The sequence below is a fragment of the Oncorhynchus mykiss genome, chromosome 7 (assembly GCF_057628025.1).
Source record: "Oncorhynchus mykiss isolate SJ-2025 chromosome 7, ASM5762802v1, whole genome shotgun sequence".
NCBI classification, from domain to species: domain Eukaryota; kingdom Metazoa; phylum Chordata; class Actinopteri; order Salmoniformes; family Salmonidae; genus Oncorhynchus; species Oncorhynchus mykiss.
In genome coordinates this window covers 38,308,974-38,329,291 of record NC_143028.1, presented here as the reverse complement: position 1 = coordinate 38,329,291, position 20,318 = coordinate 38,308,974, and the positions used below count along the sequence as shown (strand labels likewise).

The window sequence follows — 20,318 nt, the reverse complement described above, 5'->3', positions numbered from 1 at the left end:
AAATTGTAGACCTACACAAGGCTGGGATGGGCTACAGGACAATAGGAAAGCAGCTTGGTGAGAAGGCAACAACTGTTGGTGCAATTATTAGAAAATGGAAGAAGTTCAAGATGACGGTCAATCACCCTCGGTCTGGGGCTCCATGCAAGATCTCACCTCGTGGGGCATCAATGATCATGAGGAAGGTGAAGGATTAGCCCAGAACTACACGACAGGACCTGGTCAATGACCTGAAGAGAGCTGGGACCACAGTCTCAAAGAAAATCATTAGTAACACACTATGCCGTCATGGATTAAAATCCTGCAGCGCACGCAAGGTCCCCCTGCTCAAGCCAGCGCATGTCCAGGCCCGTCTGAAGTTTGCCAATGACCATCTGGATGATCCAGAGGAGGAATGGGAGAAGGTCATGTGGTCTGATGAGACAAAAATAGAGCTTTTTGGTCTAAACTCCACTCGCTGTGTTTGGAGGAAGAAGGATGAGTCCAACCCCAAGAACACCATCCCAACCGTGAAGCATGGAGGTGGAAACATCATTCTTTGGGGATGCTTTTCTGCAAAGGGGACAGGACGACTGCACCGTATTGAGGGGAGGATGGATGGGGCCATGTATCGCGAGATCTTGGCCAACCTCCTTTCCCCATTGAAAATGGGTTGTGGCTGGGTCTTCCAGCATGACAACGACCTGAAACACACAGCCAGAGCAACTAAGGAGTGGCTTCGTAAGAAGCATCTCAAGGTCCTGGAGTGGCCTAGCCAGTCTCCAGACCTGAACCCAATAGAAAATCTTTGGAGGGAGCTGAAAGTCCGTATTGCCCAGCGACAGCCCTGAAACCTGAAGGATCTGGAGAAGGTCTATGGAGGAGCGGGCCAAAATCCTTGCTGCAGTGTGTGCAAACCTAGTCAAGAACTACAAGAAACATATGATCTCTGTAATTTCAAACCGGTTTCTGTACCAAATATTAAGTTCTGCTTTTCTGGTGTATCAAATACTTATGTCATGCAATAAAATGCAAATTAATCACTTAATCATACAATGTGATTTTCTGGATTTTTGTTTTAGATTCTGTCTCTCACAGTTGAAGTGTACCTATGATAAAAATTACAGACCTCTACATGCTTTGTAAGTAGGAAACACTGCCGATTTAGCAGGTTATCAAATGCTTGTTCTCCCCACTGTATGTACAAAGTTAAAGACTGATCCAATGAACCATTGTATTACTGTTCAAAATCTTGTATCAAGCCAAAAGTGCCAAATTGGTCAATTGATACATTTAAGTACATAACTAAAGAGAACATATAGAAATTATATGGTAATAAAAAAATATGTTTTACACACTCCCAGGTATGTCATAAATGATGGCTTCCCTACAGAAAAGGCACTAACCTTCACAGAACCATCTAGATCGGAGCAGACACAGCAGGGGTTCAAACTGTAGAACCAGTGCCTATGTTTTGAATATAAAAATGTATTTTATCAAACAAAACAATGCAACATTTTATCTCTGGGACCCTCAGGATGACAAATCGGCAAGATTACTGAATGTAAGTACATTATTTACCTTCAGATGCGAATGTATCAAACCAGTTGCCATGATAAAATATTTTGCTGTGCGCTCTCAAACAAAGGCATGGTATTTTTTTCACTCTAATTGCTGCTGTTAATTGGAAACTACAGTTAGATTAACAATAATTTAAGCTTTCTGTCCATATAAGACATGTCTATGTCCTGGGAAATGTTCTTGTTACTTACGTCATGCTAATCACATTAACGCATGTTAGCTCAACCGACCCGCGGGACAAACACCAATCCTGTAGAGGTTTTAACTCTTACACAACTAACCTAATTATCACAACATAACTGCTTGTAGATATAGCTAACATTAGCGAACTTTAACTAAATACATATACAATTTCACTTGTTTACTTGACTTTGAGACTAGAAATTGACTCCTTCAAAAAAAATGGACTCTAAGTCGAATCCTTCACTTCCATTGTCTGTGCACATAGCAACATGCGAAAATGTGGATAGCGTGTGTCTAGTTCCTTTCGTGTTTGTGTGAGGGGCTGATGTGAGCATGTCTGGGCGGGGTGAATGTAGGTCGGATGCAGTCATCACTCCGCTATTCCCCTGGAGAGATGTTGGCGGGCTGCAAGAATTTAGGAGCCAGAGCACGCACGCGTCTGCTCTGTATGATAATGCGGGCTGTGCCTCCGAGATGAGACCGGGCTAATCCAGGCATTTAATCATCTCCATAGAACTCCATTAGCCCACGCTTTTAAGAAATATCAATAAGTGCTGTCAATAGGAACAGCTAATTCATCAAGGTCAAAAAATATGAGCGTGGTTGTTTTTGAAGGAGTGAATAAGCACACTGCGTCCACGAGCAGGCAATTAAACAGAGGCTTTCTTAAACTCTCCAGCTCTCTAAAGCACTTTTGGATACATTTTTGCACTCTTAAGCGATGCAGAAGAGTTATAAAAAGAGACCTCTTGGGTTTTTTTATAGGCCTGTGCTGTAGGTCACACTAGCTGACGAGAACGATGTTTGGGGAATAGCTAGTACTTTGAGAAACACTGGCTAGTGCTGACTTATGTTGGCCCAGTATGCCTACTACATGGATACTTGCTTAAGGATATATCATCCTTTCTATAGTCCACCCCCACCCCCCCCTTCATCCCATAGCATATATTTGTACCAACATCACCGAGCATGTTACATGGGAGAATCATGTATGTATGTAGGTAGGTAGTGCTTCTTGTATTCTAAAACAGACCCTTCTGTGTTGTCTGCTGTTCCCTCTAGTCCAATGCAATCTTGCTGCTCAAACTAATCCATTCCAGTCTGTCATTGCAGTGTAGGATATGTGGCCCTAATGACTTTCTACAGATTTAAAGGCAAATCAGTGTGATCTGGTCTCTCCCAGGTTAAGATGTCCTGCTTCGCTTGTCCAAAGCTCTTGATGCTGATGAGACTTCTTTTTTTTTTTTTTTCAAGACGTTTTGGCTGTGGGTCAGTTTCTAAGGTTATTAGTTTCACACTGGCTGGCTCCTGCCTGAGCCACCGCTAATGAACTTAAAGCGATCCAAGTTCTACCTGACCTGCTTGGGTCTCATATCTTGGCCCTGCAGTGACTTGTTCTCTCCTATAGGCTACCGGTGAAATGCATTAGTGTAGGATCCTTTTTGTTTAGTGACACGTTCCGTATAAACCTCAGTGTTAAGGTATTAAATGTATAGACACTAGAGGGTTACTGGGCACCCAGTCCATGCAAAAGCTCTGCAGAGATCTGAAATCTGTTTACAAAACAGGTTTATAATCCCGCTTCAAACCGGCCATCTAATCTGATCAGGCCCTCTGAAAACGTGTGTCCGGCCGGGCCTTGGCAGATGGGCGCACCGCTAATGAATTTAATAGGAAATACCTGACCTGCTTGGGTCTCATACCTCGGCCCTGCAGTGACTTGTTCGCTCCTCCGACCACACAGCCTATAGGCTACCGCTGAAATGCAGTAGTGTGGGATTCTTCGACGTGTGACACATTCAGTATAAACCTTGGTGTTAAGGTATTAAATGTATAGACGCTAGAGCACCCACAGATGACGCCAGCGGAGCTCCTGTTCGGCCCGCTCCAACCCCTTAACCAACTCGTTAGTGCTCTCGGATGGAACACACCCGCGCACGCATGTACACCCAATCCAATAGTCGCTGACTGTGGAGCCGCCCACCTCCGTCTCAAATCTTTCTTCCCACGCCGTATGTCGTCCAGTGCAGGCAGAAACTCTTTCCCTGCTGCGTTTCTAGCAGGTGAAGGATGCCAAAGAGAACGTGGCGCAATTCTCAACCAGGTTTGAAATGTTTGCTCTTGAACTTTAACTGTTGAGGAGATTGTTGAGACTGATTTTCCCATGTTTTCCACACCTGCGTGAAGGCAAGCTGGCAAATAATGGATGCCGATTGCCCTACAAACACCATCTCCCTACTGCATGTCCACATGTCCTCACAGCTACTGTGTCATGTTGATTAAGAAACGGCTCCAGTGTCTAGGAGGCTATAAATCGGGCCAGTCTGCAGACTAGAGATGGGGTACGGCGCTGCCTTCTGCAGGGGCCCTGGACAGACCTAGCCTCTTTGATCTCATTATAAAATGCAAATGCGCTGCACCCTAAAGGGATCAAAGGTTCCCCTTCCCATTGGATGGCGCAAGTTTAATAATAGCAGCCTGGAGCGGTTTCTGTTTTTTAAGAAGTGATTTGGGGAGCTGCCGTTCCTCCGGGACATTATTTACTTTGGAGATAATGTTGCTGCTCACTAACGTAGTGACTGACTGCAGCACAGAAATCCCAGGCAGCTCCTGTTGCCTATTTTAAATGTGATCAGTCAGGTAAGCGTGTTTTGCGCTTCTCTCTGCCCCTGCTATCTCCCACCTCAAGCTTGGGTTTCAGGGTGTGGAATGTGAAAGTGTAAAATTGCTTCAACGGTAGACTCTGATACCTCCATCTACTTCTCCATTACCCCGCTAAGCAAGCAGTTACATTTTAAATGCTTTGCAGATATTCAATAATTCAGCAGTTGAGATACATATTTAGAGTAACTAATGCTTATTTTCCCCGGCCCCAAAAAATACGACCATTTTAGAACACGGTCTTATCATGCTGTATCAAAGGCACTGACAGTGCAAAGTGAGAGCCCTGTTTTTTGAGATGCGTGTGGGATTATTTTTAGCAACTCCGTCTCTCCCCAGATTGTTGTTAATTGTAGATGCAGCAGAAGTGGCTGTGTGGAGGCCCGGTGCCGACTGTGTTGGTGGTGGGAGTGGTAGTGAATCATTCGGCAGCCGGTTTGATCCTGCTGTGTGGCGGGTTCCCGTGTCAGGAAGCTCCTGCCTGGCTGCCCGCCCACCAGCCTCACCTTTCCTCCCCCCACCGCCTCCCCACTGCTCACACTCTGCCCCTTGGAGTGGGTGGGGAGGACATGCTGGCTGGCATGCCTCGCATCCATTTGGCAGGAGCTGTTGTCCCCACACCCCGTTGAGTGAGGAGTCGACTACATTGAGGAACATGAAAGGGCTCGGGGCTCTGGAGCTGTCTCTTGTGGCCCATATGTACTGATTTTGGCTCTGTTTTTATGTAACTGTCTTTTCCCAGCTCATGACCATGACTTCACAGTTCAGTTCATCTATAGCTTCCATTCCATACAAGCATATCTTAGCCTAAATATGAACCTTTTTTACGGTTTTTCCTTTCCCTGCTGAGCAACACATTTTACCATCCGTCATTAGTCACGAATTGATCGCTGAAGCTCCCTCGACTGTGATAATGAAATCTGTTTAAAGTCAATACCTGACTTGCTGCCTGACTGAGACCCCAGTAGTAGTAGCACTGCTGCTGTGCTGTTTATTTCTCCACCGATGGTGTTGGACAGTGATCCACTGTTGAGCTCTGGATGGGGTGCATACTTGCTGAGTCACTGCTCCTGGCCTGCTCCTGGCCTATCTGAAAAGCAGTGCGTCTCGGTCTGTGTTATGGGGGCATGTTGCTCAGCCGCTGAGTGCTACGACGACACTAGAGCAGTGAGGAAGCAGAATGGTCTCTACAGCTGCTCAGTAGCTGGGGGTAGGGTTTGGACTGAGACTCAGCAACGCAGTGAAGCACAGTATAGGGATGAATTTGGATTGGCTGAGATTTATTTGTGTGTATTTAATAACTGAAGAAAGGGGGTGGTTCTGTATTTTTATGGCTTTTCCAGATCTGTTCGCTTATGTGGCGACTGAGATCATCACCTCCAATGGGCTGTGCCCATGCTTTGTCTCAGATGTAAGGCTGGAAATGGAGACCATTTGGGAGGCGGGGGTGAAATCACCCTAGCTACAGAGTTATGAACTGCAAGGAACTCATAAAACTTGAAAAAGAATTAGCTAGTCCTCAGGTTCTTCTAAAGGGAAAACGGATGGGGAGTATGAGAATCCTTCAGTCATCCTTTTTGTACCCATCCGAATTTTGATGTTTTTATTTCATTTTTTTTAGATGTGATGCTCTTCTGAGGTGGTGTCCATTTTGGCCTTATGGGTGTTCCTGTCATTGTAGCAAGGGCAGCGAGCATTTAACAGTCCTAAGTGCAGGGCTCTGTGGTTTGCGCAGTCATGTGACATCATCAGTTTAATCCTCTATTTAAAGCCTTACACAAAATGAAAGCGGTTGTCTGAGGATGGTGCTAAACCATCTGACATAAAAAGAAAAGGGGGAAAGTTTCATGGAAAAAGCTTTAAATAAAGGTTAAAATCATGCATGTCACATGATCGCGCGAACACAGGACCCTAGTTTGAGAGATGTTGAAGGCTTTACCATGGCTTCAGTATAAGACTGAATCCCAATCATGAAAGCCCCTGCTTTGCCGGTCTCGTTTTAATTGAAACCCTAAGCTCGTCGTTTGAATTCAATTCCTACTCATGGCCTTTCGGTGTTAGGTCAATCTGAGCCTAAGCATGGCCTCTCATAGGTACTTTGATTTCTCCCGGAAAGAGGGGGGGGGGGGTGGGTGGAGAGAGGGGGAATAGACAGAGGGGTGGAGAGGCGCTGAGCCATGATGAATTCTACATGCTATAAATAGAGCCAAGTCCTTGGAATCCGCCTTTAACTCTGAATCTTCCCTGTTAAATCCACCTAAGCTGGGCTAGGCTGGCTACTGCTGCTGCCGCTGGCTTCTGCTATATAAAAACTATTTTCACAAATCCTCCAGAAAACATGAACGATCAAACAATCAATGCTCTCGTGTTTTTAATAAAGTATGTGTGACGGATTTCTTCCCTTCTCTCTGTCTCCCGGTCTTTGTTTGATTTCATTAATAATATCCATAATTGAGGTAGTCTGTTCTCCCTGTAGATCGTTTGCCTCCCGTGAAGCTCGCTGCTAATTTGTCAGCTGTTCTCTCGTGCGCCTGTTTTTTTTTTTTTTTTTCTTTAAAAAAAAAAAAACATTAAAAAATGAATAAAGCTCCAGCCAGGACTAATTATTAGAACCTGTGGGAAGGTCCTGGGGATCATGAGACTGACTGACTGGGGATCAGGCCGGAGTTCTGGAGGCTGGCTGAGGTAAAGCCCCTCACTGAGCATATACCGTTAAACCTGGAGGGTTATCTGAGCTAACTAGCCTATACAGCCACACGGCAGGTCACCGTCATCTGATAGGAATTAAAAGCAGAGGTAACAAGCCCTAATGATTGGCATGTTCATCTAATCAGCATGGGTAGTAATTATAGTGAGAAGGTTCCTGGCTTATTTCATTTCATTTTTGTTCTAATGCATCCTCGAGCCTCCATGGTAATTACGTAACCCTGATCACCCCTTCGGTCATTGTCCCAGAGCTAATGACCTCACGCTGCCGCTTGCGATCGCCGCTTTCTGCAATGGCATGAATGTGGCGTGAATGTCAAGATATCACCATGTGCAAAGCAGAACGTGGCGACATGTTGATTATTTTAACGTTGTCATTGCCACATCTGAGAGCTTTTCTACGCCTCTCTCTGTAAGCCTTGCTCATGTCTGGACGGTCTCTGAGTGAGAAACTTGAGCCCCGTGCCTGCATGTCCTCATTGGGGTCGGTGCTCGACGGAGAGGGGGACAGTGACACAGCTGTGGCGGCAGAGCGGAACCAGTGATGGATGACATGTCAGAATGGGCTGCTCAGCCTTCCCTCCACTCCTATTGACAGCCACGACTCTCCCGTCCAGCGTCAGTGTGGCTAATCGCAGGTCACTACACCCACGGATATGACACATGAATATTGCTGGTTGTAATTGCTCGTTTGTCAATGTCACCGTTTTCAATGCAAGTTTTCTGCAGTTAATTTATCGAATGAAAGTCCCATTTGAAAAACATCAAAGAAATGGTCTAAGTCAATTTGCTACGAGGCAGGGGCTGTGTAAGCATAAAGGCTGCAGTAGAAAACCAATATGGCTCACAGCAGCACAGTTTGACTATGCTTACTAGTCGCCAGTGTTGAGACAGGATTGTACTCTGGATTCTTAGCCGTGACCAGGAAGAACGGAAACCAATGTTTTAACACGTGTTTACTGTTACCTTGTGGTTTTGCTCAGGCGCTATCTAGATGCTGGGAGTTCTGTCCTAGTACAATATGTAAATGGGGCTCCGTGTGGGAGATGGTGTGTGTGTGTGAATGCTCAGAGCAATTGTTTGCCCCGGCTTTGAGCCCTGCAGCCGCGAGGCCACAGCCCTCTTCCCCACCAGTTAATTGCCTCTGAATTAGCCCATTAATGCGGTCGTGTAGAGGGATGAACGGGTGCTCTGAGGTGTCTGGCCTCTCTTGACCACTGCCATGTATTATTTATGGGTCAGCGAGTCTGTCAGCTCAACATTAACTTGGCTAATGGGCTGAAAAGGAGGTCTGTAGCTGCTTTTTAAATCGGTAGCAAGTCAAATAGAATTCAGGAAAGTTCTGGTTTGGTCTGAAGGTGGAAGCTAAGGCAACACTTCACATTTTAAAGGCTGTTTTTCTGTTCCTCTGTACATTCCTGTAAGGACGAATAGTGCACCCTGAGGACAGGTTACCATGGGAGATCTACCGCAGATACGGGGTTGTGTCATGCTCTGTCTGCCTGTGATGCAAAGGCATGATGTGCTTGGTTGCCCCATATGAACTTATTTGATTCTGTATAGTTTAATCCGAGGTAGGATAGTTTCTCCTATTGGTGGATTGGTTGTATATCCAGAGGCTTTAGATCGCATGCCTCTAACTCATTTCACGGAGGGCAGCGTGTCTGCAGATTTTCTCTCCTCCCTTGGACTTGATTGACAAACTGAGGTCACTAATTAGTAAGGAACTCCCCTCATTTGGTTTGTAGGTCTTAATTGAAAGGAAAAACCAGCAAACAGTGGGCTGGGTGATAAATGGCAATATATATATTTTTTTTTAAACTTTTTTTTTTTAAACATTTTTGACGGTAACAATGCAATTCTACAGTTTCAGTTAAAGGACAAAATTACAAGCTTTGAAATATTTTGGTTGTAGTGGGGACAGTAACATTACCTCACAACAACAACAAAAAAATACCAAGGAAAATGTTTTGGCGCACATATACTTTTAAATGATAAATTTAGGAGTCTGTAGTAGAAAAAATTTGTCAAATGAACGTAGACATGAATAAATAACTTTATTTTGAGATGTACCAAGATGGCTGTGCAGTGGCTTCAATACAACGCCTCCTGTCAGTCATCCAGGGTTTATACACATTGGTGGCAACACATACATTCTAAGTGATTTCAATGGGTCTTTCTCAATTCTGATTTGTTTGATATTGTTCAATCAAACTTAACCGCTTATAATCATTTTCAGAAATTGATGAAAATGCTGAATGTTTGCACTTGAGAGAATTTCTACACTGCCACGTAGGTCTGGGCAAACAATCAAGCGCTTCTATTTTCCCGAATGTTGCAATTTTGATTTAGATCAAAACATGGGTGAACCGTTGCGATCATGGAAATATAATGATTATTCTAAATATATAGTTGGAATATAATATTGGTCACTTTGAATACAGTTTGACATGACAACTATTGAAAAAGCCAGGGAGGAATTTGTGTCAGGGTGGGAACCAATGTGTTTCCCAGGGAAACCTATAGCCTTTGCCAACATTTTAACTATGTTCTCTTACTTCATGTACATGTAGCTAACATGTTCATTCTTCACCTACTCCTCTCTGATTTTAGAAGGTGTTGTACAAGCAACATGCTGATTTAGGCCTACATCAGCACTGGTATTAATCAGGCTGTATTAGCTAGCTATGTTTTTGCTCTGACTCCGCTAATAAATGTACTATCTAGTGATAAGTGGCTAACAGAATTTATTTTAGCCACAACTACCTAAGAAAAGACAAACTAGCTTTGCAGACGGTAAGACGCACAAACTAATAATGTCATAGAACGCTGTGGTTTTATACATTTAAGACGCAAAGTGGAAAGCAGCATAGTTTTTCATCAACATCTTGTTGCCAGCTGCTGCGTTGATCATGCAGACTAAAGTCGGTTGAAGTGGGCGAGCAACAACAACGGTGCTCCTTGAGTGACGGGTCGGGGCTTGGTGAGAGGCGGAGAAGGACGACTCACTCAAGTTGCATAGTAAACTATAAAAACGGACGTGACACAAGGCCGAGTGGCGTATCACATTTAATAAACCAAACATTGAAATACAGTTATACAAGGCAAAGTAAAAACCCAAACCGGTCCGTGCAGCAATATGTTTGTGTGTGTGTAGAGTCAAATATTGTATACAGCCCAGCCCTACACTAGGCCCTCCATGGAATGAGTTTGACGCCCCCATCTTTGGATGGAGGTAAATGTGGACCGTAAGACCCCTGGTCTATTTGTGAACCTTTATTTATCCGTGTCTTTTCACTGCTTGTTCTCTAAGAGCGACGGGAGAAGAACACGACTGAATATGAAACGATGGACCTGTATTTCCACTGAGAATATTATTTTCTTGCAATTCATTAAACAACCAAACTCCCAAAGGCAGTCAGTTTGCATTCACCAGGCATAGTGAATATATGATGCCTCCAGAGAACTCCACCATGTTTCTGAAGAGATCATCCCAATCGCAAAACGTACTTCCTCCTGCCTTTTTTTTAGTGGTGCTCAATCATGGCTGGCAAGTCATTTCCGTCTCTCTGACATTGAATACTAAATTCATATGCCTTATTTCAGTCTCATATTATTCCACTTTGACCTTCTCGCTACGTTAGATATGGTGTTTGTTTCATTTATTTTTTATCTTTCTTCCATCCTCGAGACATTTTGCTATTCTCAGGCTTTTTAAAAGTCAACAAATTTGACTCTGCCAAGAATGGTAGACCTAAAGAATGTTGCCTACATTTTGCTCTATGTTTTGATTATTGGGGAGTATAAGCTCTAAATTCAATGGAAGTAAATTACAGGTCCATGTGTTTAGTTTCTCTGCCAGACTTCATGAAACAAAACGACCACATTATTTTCTCAGATCCTTCAATTGTCTTTAGGAGATCGGCGTCCAAGAGGTCGGGTCAAGATAAAATGTAACCTGAAACCATGTCATCTGCCTCTCAATATTATGCCCTCTACCTCAAAGGGTAAATGCATTTAGTTTTGGTGACATGGGCTATGTTATACAGCATTATTGTGGTCTTTTACAGAAGGTGTTTTTATTAGTCCAAAAAATCTGTCTGGTAACCACATTTTACATATGTCTATTTTCTTTCCACAGCTTACAAGGCTAGAGACGGACAAGGCCATAGAAATCAGAATTTATACCCAATACGTCTTTGTAGCATTTCATTTGTTCTACTCTTAAGTGGGCCGTTGGCACTACTTGGTACCGATGGAGCGGTGTGAGTGTGGGCACTATAGGGGGCTGCTGTGAGCAGCTATTGTTAGTGGAAGGATACTATCGGACGCTCTACTGCCTGATAATTAAGTGGCGTGCTGACAAACGGCTTTCATCAGATCTCTCATGTGGAACTGAGAGCATGCGAAGGCTTTCAGGGAGGATAAACTGGAGGACGTCACTTTGCCTCCAATCTCTCATGGCCTTGTGCTGCCTCCGCAGAGAGGGAGGGAGGGGAGAGCCATGTATTGCACAGAAGCACGAAAGTGCAAGCTTGCATCCGTCAGAATGGAACAGACCCAATTTATAGCCAGGCTTATTGTGTGCTTCTCTCTTTTGGCAAATATTGCGAATTCAGAACTGTTTTTTTGCGATGTTATGTCAAATGGTGAATGCAATGTGTGAGGATTGTTTTCCCTTCTGAAAACCTGTCAAATTGTCTTTTTGTTTTCTCTTGGAGTTTCACAGTTCGGGGATCAAGTCAGAGTGGAAGTGCAATTGGCCTTCATCTAGATGATGCAGATCTTGTTTTTAGATGTTTATTTTGTCTGCAAATCAATTGTATGAGACCTTCAGTTCAATTTGAATCTCACCAGAATGGTAAGAGGAGCCAAATAGACAGAACCTGGGCAACGTAGCAAACGCTAGGCTAGGCCTACATGTCCACTACTTTTTTTTTTTTTTTCAACTCTTCTGGACCACCTGGTTCTTTCGTCCATTCCTCTAGACCCAATTATTCTCTTAGTCTCCTGTGCTGTGCTGACCAGTGAATGATGACAGAACAGTGGCTCCATCCCTCTCCTCTATTCTCCTCTCTCTGACTGTTTTTAACAACGTCCATGTCCTCGTGATTTTTGAGAGCGAAACTTGGGGGGGGGGCCCTCAAACCTGAAAAAACGAAACACAATTTTTGGGGAAAACTAAACCGAATCAGGCCAAAAATAAAACAATTTGAAAGGCTCTAGTTATGAGTGGAGCTGCTATGCTCTGGCGACTGTGGAAAGCCCTTTGACTGTGTGTGCTTTGCTCTCAGCACCAGGCGAGAGAGCGCTCCTGAAGGACTATGATTAAAAGGGTTCAGACGAGTGGCTCAGCTCTTTTGTCATTGTGTTGACCTGTCATTCAGTGTTACATTTAAGTAAATTTCCCCCTGTAGCCTTTCAAAAATAATTTGCAGCAGCCAACCTGGCTACCAATTTTGAAAGGAAACGTTGAAAAATCTCAAATGTTGCACTGAAGAGTCAGGTCTGTAACCTTTAATGCATCCAGAAAATAATGCAGAAGAGTTTGGATTTTTTTTTTCCTTCTCCGCAGACTGAGCTCAAGGTTACCCAACAAAGCAGGTAAAGATGTGGGTGTGAGCGAGGTTGAGCTCAGAACGCTTTCTTTGCAGTGCTTTTGGTCTCCAATCCCCTCCTACTGCTGAAAAGGGAACATCCTTAGTGCAGCTTTCATAAACTTCTGTGCCACTCCGGAGAATAGGAGTTTTGTCTGTGCCTAAACTGAATGTGGGTGTAAGTATGGATTACTTTCATGAAGTAACTTCAGATGAAGATGGATGTCTGAAAAGCCAGATAATGGGGAATATTCTGTTTCGAATAGCAGAGTGTCTATCAGTGCATTTTGGATCGACCGTGACTGATTGGCGTGTGAGTCGGTGTCCAGTTCTCTCTTGGCATCTTCTTGTCCCCTGCATACCTGCCTGGGAGGGGCTCCGTGTCTCCCACACCTATTTTCATTCCCAGTCATGTCTCCTCTTCACAGCCAGCCACGCACTAAGCAGGAGTGGGTAATAATTGTGTCTTGAAGGCTGCACAAATGTATTTCTATTTTATTATTTCTTTTTTTTAATGGAGAAAAAAAATGGACAATCAGTTTGCGGGCCAGAAAAGGTGCAGTTATTTCAGAGTTTATACCGAGGTCCATATTTAATCAGCCGACGGGCCGGCCCCTGACCGTATTTCGCTCACCGCTGCACTAAAGTGTAGTTAATATCGGCTAGTAGCTCTCTAAGCCTGGCAAGCGAGGCTTAATGATCCCATACCCACCTGATGGACAGGAACCAGCCCATCTCTCATCTGCCTATTACCTAACATGACCCAATGCATATGTATGGAAGATGTACACCAGCCTATACAGAAGTGAATCTAAGATCTGTATGGAACTAAATGACCCTAGCAGGCAACTCCCACCATGGTTATCCAGTGGGTGTAGACGGCACAGCTTCAACTGGGGTTAAAACGGCTTGCGTGGGTTGCTTTTTATTGTACTGGATCTGAAGCTCTTCAGCACCAAATGGTAAGGAGAAACCTTTCTAAATAGTCAGTACGTTTTTGAAAAGCTTTATCTGATTTTAAGCAAATAGTTTATTGTACAGTAGAAACAGGAGTTATCACTGGTTATTTTGAGCACTGATTTCTCTGCCGGCTATGCGCATGCATCTTATCTTTTAAATTTCCATATGCAAGCATTTATCGCTTTCATCATTTTAATATACTTGTGAAGGATGGGTTTAATCTAACCATTTGAAATAGAATTTCCAGTTGGTATAATCTCACTTTGCAGAGGATTGGTTTTTGGTTTAGATTAGGCCTACTTCAACATGTTACACACAGGTAGGCTAGGTAGGATCTGCTTCACAAACTGTGCGTTTTGTGATCGACATGTTTTTCTATTTTTTTTACTGCCTTCTCCGTCTTTTAATTCACATGGCCTCAACTTGCACGCTTGGTCTACATTTTTAAAAAGTGTATTTTTCCATATAGATACCCTATGTTTGAATAAAATCAACTATATGTAAAGCTACTGAGCACGTCGGAAGCTTTTAAGCTCTGTGATTTTAAAAATGAAGACTGAGCCGAGCCCGGATCTTTATAGCCTAAACAGAAGAGGAAAAACATTTTCCTGACTCCTCCCACTGTCCTTTGCAGCCATTAAGCTCCTGAAATTGCCAGTGATCGGCTACACCAGCGGTTGGCAACCTTTTCCATTTGGAGTGCCAAGTTATTGTACCTCTTCTCATTTTTTTGGGTTTCTTTTTCTTTACCCTGTTTTCTTCCCAGTTTTCGTGGTAGTTAGTCTTGTCTAACGCTGCAACTCCCGTACGGACTCGTGAGAGGCGAAGGTCGAGAGCCATGCATCCTCTGAAACACAACCCAACCAAGCTGCACTGCTTCTTGACACAATGCCCACTTAACCCGGAAGCCAGCCGCTCCAATGTGTCGGAGGGAACACCGTACACCTGCCGACCATGGCCACAGGACAATCATACCATTTCTACTGATCTGCGTGCCAGTTAGGATGTTCATGGAACCATTTCATTTGAATTTATCTTCATATCTCAAAATCAAGGACATGTGGTTAATCAAAATTCTCTCTAAATGAAAATTGTACAAATCTAAAGTTAACTTCTATTGCCAGTATGTAAAAATGGCCTACATAAAGCCAACAAATAACATTTGCAGCCCATAGGTAAAAATGCTGAAAATAATATATATAAATCACATTGGATACCCATGGCCTGCCTGCAAGGAACTTGAAACAATGTATCAACTATTAACTTGGTCCAGCCTGAAGTTTGTGCTAGCTAACTTGCAGCATTGTATAAAATATCCTGGCCCCTCAGTTTCCTGTGCCAGTGAGCTCCTGACAGACACGGCTGTCGGCTATTCACGCAAGGGATCAAAAGTAATCCGGTGTGTTTCCTTACTCAAGATTTTAAACTTTTTTTTTTTGGTTACCACATGATTGGGGCCGGCAGGTAGCCTACTGGTTAGAGAGTTGGGCCAGTAACTAAAAGGTTGCTAGATTGAATCCCCAAGCTGTCAAGGTGAAAATCTGTCGTTCTGCCCCTGTACAAGGCAGTTAACCCACTGTTCCTAGGCCGTCCATTGTAAATAACAACTTGTTCTTAAGCTACTTGCCTAGTTAAATGAAATGCATTTTTTTTAATGATTCCATATGTGTTATTTCATAGTTTTGATTAGAGGTCGAACGATTTTAATTAGGGCCGCTTTTACAACTTTTCAGAATTGGTAATTGGCCTTTTTGAATGCCGATTCTGGACGATTTACATTGCAATCCACGAGGAAACTGCGTGGCAGGCTTGACCACCTGTTAAGCAGCGTCAAATGGACTTTGTGGCTGCATGGAGCCAAGGTAAGTATCCTATAAAAAAAACAATCTTCACATAATCACTAGTTAACTACACATGGTTGATGATATTACTAGGTTAACTAGCTTGTCCGGTGTTGCATATAATCAAAGTGGTGCCTGTTAATTTATCATCCAATCACAGCCTACTTCAACTTCGCCAAACGGGTGATTTAACAAAAGAGCATTGCCGATTAAAAAGCACCATTTTGTCCACAAATGTACCTAACCGTAAACATCAATGCCTTTCTTAAAATCAAAACAGAGTATTTTTTTTTTTTTTTAAACCTGCATATTTAGTTTTTAAAAATCCATGTTAGCAGGCAATAGTAACTAGGGAAATTGTCACTTCTCTTGCGTATAATATTTAAACTTTGGGTTGCCACCCGTTCGATAAAATACAGAACGTTTCCGTATTTCACTGAAAGAATAAAGGTTTTGTTTTCAAAATGGTAGTTTCCAGATTTGACCATATTAATGACCAAAAGCTCGTATTTCTGTGTATATTATAATTAAGTCTGATTTTGATAGAGCAGTCTGTCTGAGCGGTGGTATGCAACAGCAGGCTCGTAAGCATTCCTTCAAACAGCACTTTCCTGAGTTTGCCAGCAGCTCTTAGCAATGCTTGAAGCACAACGCTGTTTATGACTTCAAGCCTATCAACTCCTGAGATTAGGCTGGCAATACTACAGTGCCTATAAGAACATCCAATAGTCAAAGGTATATGAAATACAAATGGTATGGAGCGAAACTACAACCTAAAACTTGAACTGGGAATATTGAACCACCAGCTTTCATGTTCTCATGTTCTGAGCAAGGAACTTAAACGTTAGTTTTCTTTTACATGGCACATATTGCACTTTCTTCTCCAACAGTTTTTTTGCATTATTTAAACCAAATTGAACATGTTTCATAATTTGAGACTAAATATATTTAATGTATTATATTAAGTGTTCATTCAGCATTGTTGTAATTGTCATTATTACAAATATATAAAAATTATCCGATTTTAATCAGTATCAGCTTTTTTTGGTCCTCCGATAATCGGTATCGGCGTTGAAAAATCAATCGGTCGACCTCTAGTTTTGATGGCTTCACTATTATTCTACAATGTAGAAAATAGTCAAACTTAAAACCCCAGAATTAGGTGTCCACACTTTTGACCGGTACTGTATGTGTGTAGTTATATCTATTTGCCGTGGCTCGACTAAAAAAATGTAAAAAAATCTCTGTCGACTAACAGCCTATCGACCAAACAATTGACTAGTCGACTAAATGGAGTCAGGCCAAGTAGGGTTTTTTAAATGTATTAGTTATACCTTGGCATGCGTTTTGCTGCAGCAAGCAAACTGTTGATGTTTTATTAAAACGACATACAAGCGAGTAAAGATCAGAAACTAAGGGGTTTAAAGCCTAGCATGCCAAGACTGCTACATGATACCAAGGGAAGCAGATTATATGCCTTTGAAGCCTGTAAACAATCAAGTTGAAAATCGTTGCGGTTGACTTCGTGGTTCTTCAAGTGTGGGCTACGGGTCTCAGTACTTTGGTTATGAGAGATTGTCGGTGTGTGCTGTGCGTTGAGCCTGTGCTTGACTGTGCGTCTACTCTTCAGTTGGTGTGCGTGGGGTTGGGGGGAGAACTGTGTTAGGTGGGGGAGTGAAGGAATGTGTGTGTGCACGCGCTGTGGCGTTCAACGTCTTCCCACAACAAATAGACAGCAAAGGTGCTACATTCCTTAGCCCCTGTGGAGATCTCTGACGCTGAGGTCAGGTTTATGTTTTGTGTAGGAATGGGACCTTGTATAGAATGTGTGTAACAACAATGCAAACAAATCTACTGTACCAATGCTTTATCCTCACTGCTGGTTGGTTCCTTCCTTTGTTGTATCATAGCTGTGCTGTGGCTCAGTCCTCTCTCTCGCTCTCTTTCTGTCCTCGCTCACAGAATGCTGCTGCAGGCCTTATCTGAAAGATCACATCCCTTTTCTGTATAACAAGACTAGATCTGATGTATGCACTGCAGCAGCAGTGGCTCAACTCTTTTTGTCTGCCTCAGTCATTCACATGGAGGTTTTCCCACAGGTCATTTAAAGGTCATGCTATCCTTGTACTATTTGCTTTTGGCTGCAAAGGCCTGTATTCTATTAATTTTTTTTACATGCATGTTTAAGATGCTCTTAAAAGCCTTGTGGTGCTGTCTGTTTTTAATGGTTAATGTTGAGAAGAGATGTTTGGAAATGTAAAGTGAACTTGTGGGAACGTTGTTAGTGTTGTTATTATTGGGGAAAAGTGTCAAAAGAAACTGTGCAACTCCAGTACAACAGCTCCGGGTTATGCAATATAATGGGTTCCAATCCTGACACTGCACAGTTGTGGGAAAGCATATTGATCACACACTGCTGCAAATCTGAAGGCATTGAAGCGCTGTTCCATTTGGAGTTTAAATGTTTAAAGAGCTCGTTTGGGCCTTCCCTTACTAAGATTTGTTTATTTTTATTTTTAAATGGGCTCACAAGTAAATACTCAACTTTTACATGAGGGAGAAATGCCATGTGTTGGCATGCCTGTCAATAGGACACGTGGAGGCGCAGCAGCAGAGGACTGCGTTAGACCTGTGGAGAGTCCTCTTCTCCACGGGTTCTCTCTGCGTGAGAGAACTCCACCTCCCTGCGTCGCAGTTGCGTTGCAGTTGCATCCCGGTGAGGCTGCGGACCGCTGGGTGCACTGGCCCCCACTCCTTACCCCCTTACTCCTCCCTGTGAGGCGCAGGGCAGTGACACGGCCTGTCCCTTTGCCTCACTCTGAACGTTTGACACGCGACGCGAGGTCAACGTGACCTACTTTCCCCTGGCTACCCTTCTGCTGAGCCGCAGGGGCGTCGGGAGGGTGGTGGTGGTGGTGGTGGTGGTGAGTGACGTTAAGGCGGGACGGGGCAGGGATGGTGCTCTCCTGGCGTTGGATCACCACGTTTAGTTTTGAGACGTGTGTGTGTGTGTGTGGGAGGCGACAGTGGGAGACACGCACACCGGCTGGGCGTGAACCGCACTGTGGGGTTTGCAGGTGCTGGGCAGTACTTTGGATGGACCCCTGCAATACTGCCTTAACGGAATAAATCCTTCTACTCAGTGTACTTCTGACCACACTGTGGGTTACTGATCTGGCTGCTCCGTCATCATTGTGTGTCCGTATGATGCGCTGCATGCTGGAGATGCTAAGGCTAATTGTAGTATAGCCATAAAGTGTTTGTTTTGGAAAAGCTAACTGGCTTTAATTGGGAGGATTCTCACCAGCGCGTTGTCATCTTATTGACGGGTTGTGCTCTGCCTCCCTGCAAGGATGCTAGGGTCTCTCAAATTGAGCCGAAGTGGCTCTCCTGACGTTTCTCTGCGAGACGCTGCGGTCGTAACGTGTTAAACGCTTCTATCCACTCCATTTCACCCTTTCTCCTATGATTGACCCTCAGCCTGTTAGTTTCACACCAGTGACTTGTAAGCTTAGATGGGAGCGTGTTTGATAGATTACAGTGTGTCGCTGGCGCACAGAGACGGTCGGAGAGAAGAGTTCATTTAAAAAGTCAACCTGTTAATGCACTGGCAGTACTCTAGGCTGGGTCAGACCTGGATGACCGTATCAATGATTTAGACCTGCAAGAAGGCACTAAATGGCGACTGAACAACATCTCGCTGAGCGCTACTTGCCCTTCTCACCTCGTGGCAACAAGTGCTCGACATGCCCTCCTGCTCCTTGCCGGCTGAGTCTGTGGAAGGTGGATGGGTTTTACTTCGGTCTTAAGTGCTTACGCTTGTAAGACATTGTACGGTCAGCATTACACTCGGGCCCTCCTTTCTCTCTCTTTTGTCTTCCTAGGGACCTAATGGCCTTAATGTTTTCCAAACTGATGGCTTGCATCACACCTTTTTGTTCCTGGACCTGAATGTAGGCTATGAATATTCTGCATAGTCTACTGTATGTCTATACAGATGTATCCACATGCACGGTGTCAGACACAGCTGAGTGTCCCCACTTGACATGTGGTCATATCAACTAATGCAGTGGTTCCCAAACTGTTGGGTATGGCAGCCCCACACACACACACAAATTGAAATATTGAATGCTCCCCAATGCTGGAAGGGGGGCCTGAGGTGAAAACGTTTGGAGAACCCCTGCCCTAATGCAGGAGGCGTGTAGGCTAAGACTGACTGGCGGGCAGACTGGATACAGACCATCCTACTGATTTTAGTGCCGTCTGTGAGGAAGCCCTGCCAGGCCTGACTGAACGGCTGCTCCAACAGATTCCCAGTAGAGCAGGCAGGCTTGCTGGACCATCTCTCCATCAACCACGGACACTGACTGATGCACTCCAGTCCCACACTAGACTGGAAGATACAGCACTGGTGCTATCAGACGGTGACACAGATTTTGGGGTTTGATTAGCCTCGTTATTGAGTTTAAAAAATAAATTAAAAAATGAATACGTTTTATTTTTCTATAATGAACACAATCTGCCCTTCCTGAAACGGTCCTGCCACTTTTTGTTGTGTATGTTTTGGTGTATTGGATTTTAGCATTTCAGGGGATTTTACCACCGGAGATTGACAGCTTGATAACAAGACTGTCGTTGTCCTCTCTTCCTGAGGTGTATTTCTCTATACTGCTGTTACAATCAGCGCCATCTTATCGGCTTTGGGCTGTACACATCACACATCTGCCCAACGACCGTCCGACTCGTCTGAGGATCTCAAAGGTTCTTAGTGCAGCCATCTGTCAATACTAGAATGGTGTGGAGATGTGTG

At 43.9% G+C, this 20,318-nt stretch overlaps 1 protein-coding gene across 2 annotated transcripts in view; it reads left to right on the top strand.

The window, feature by feature from the left end:
- The window catches only part of LOC110527824 (forkhead box protein J3), a 92,130-nt gene that overhangs the window by 44,248 nt on the left and 27,564 nt on the right, over positions 1-20,318 (top strand). The window lies entirely within an intron of this gene.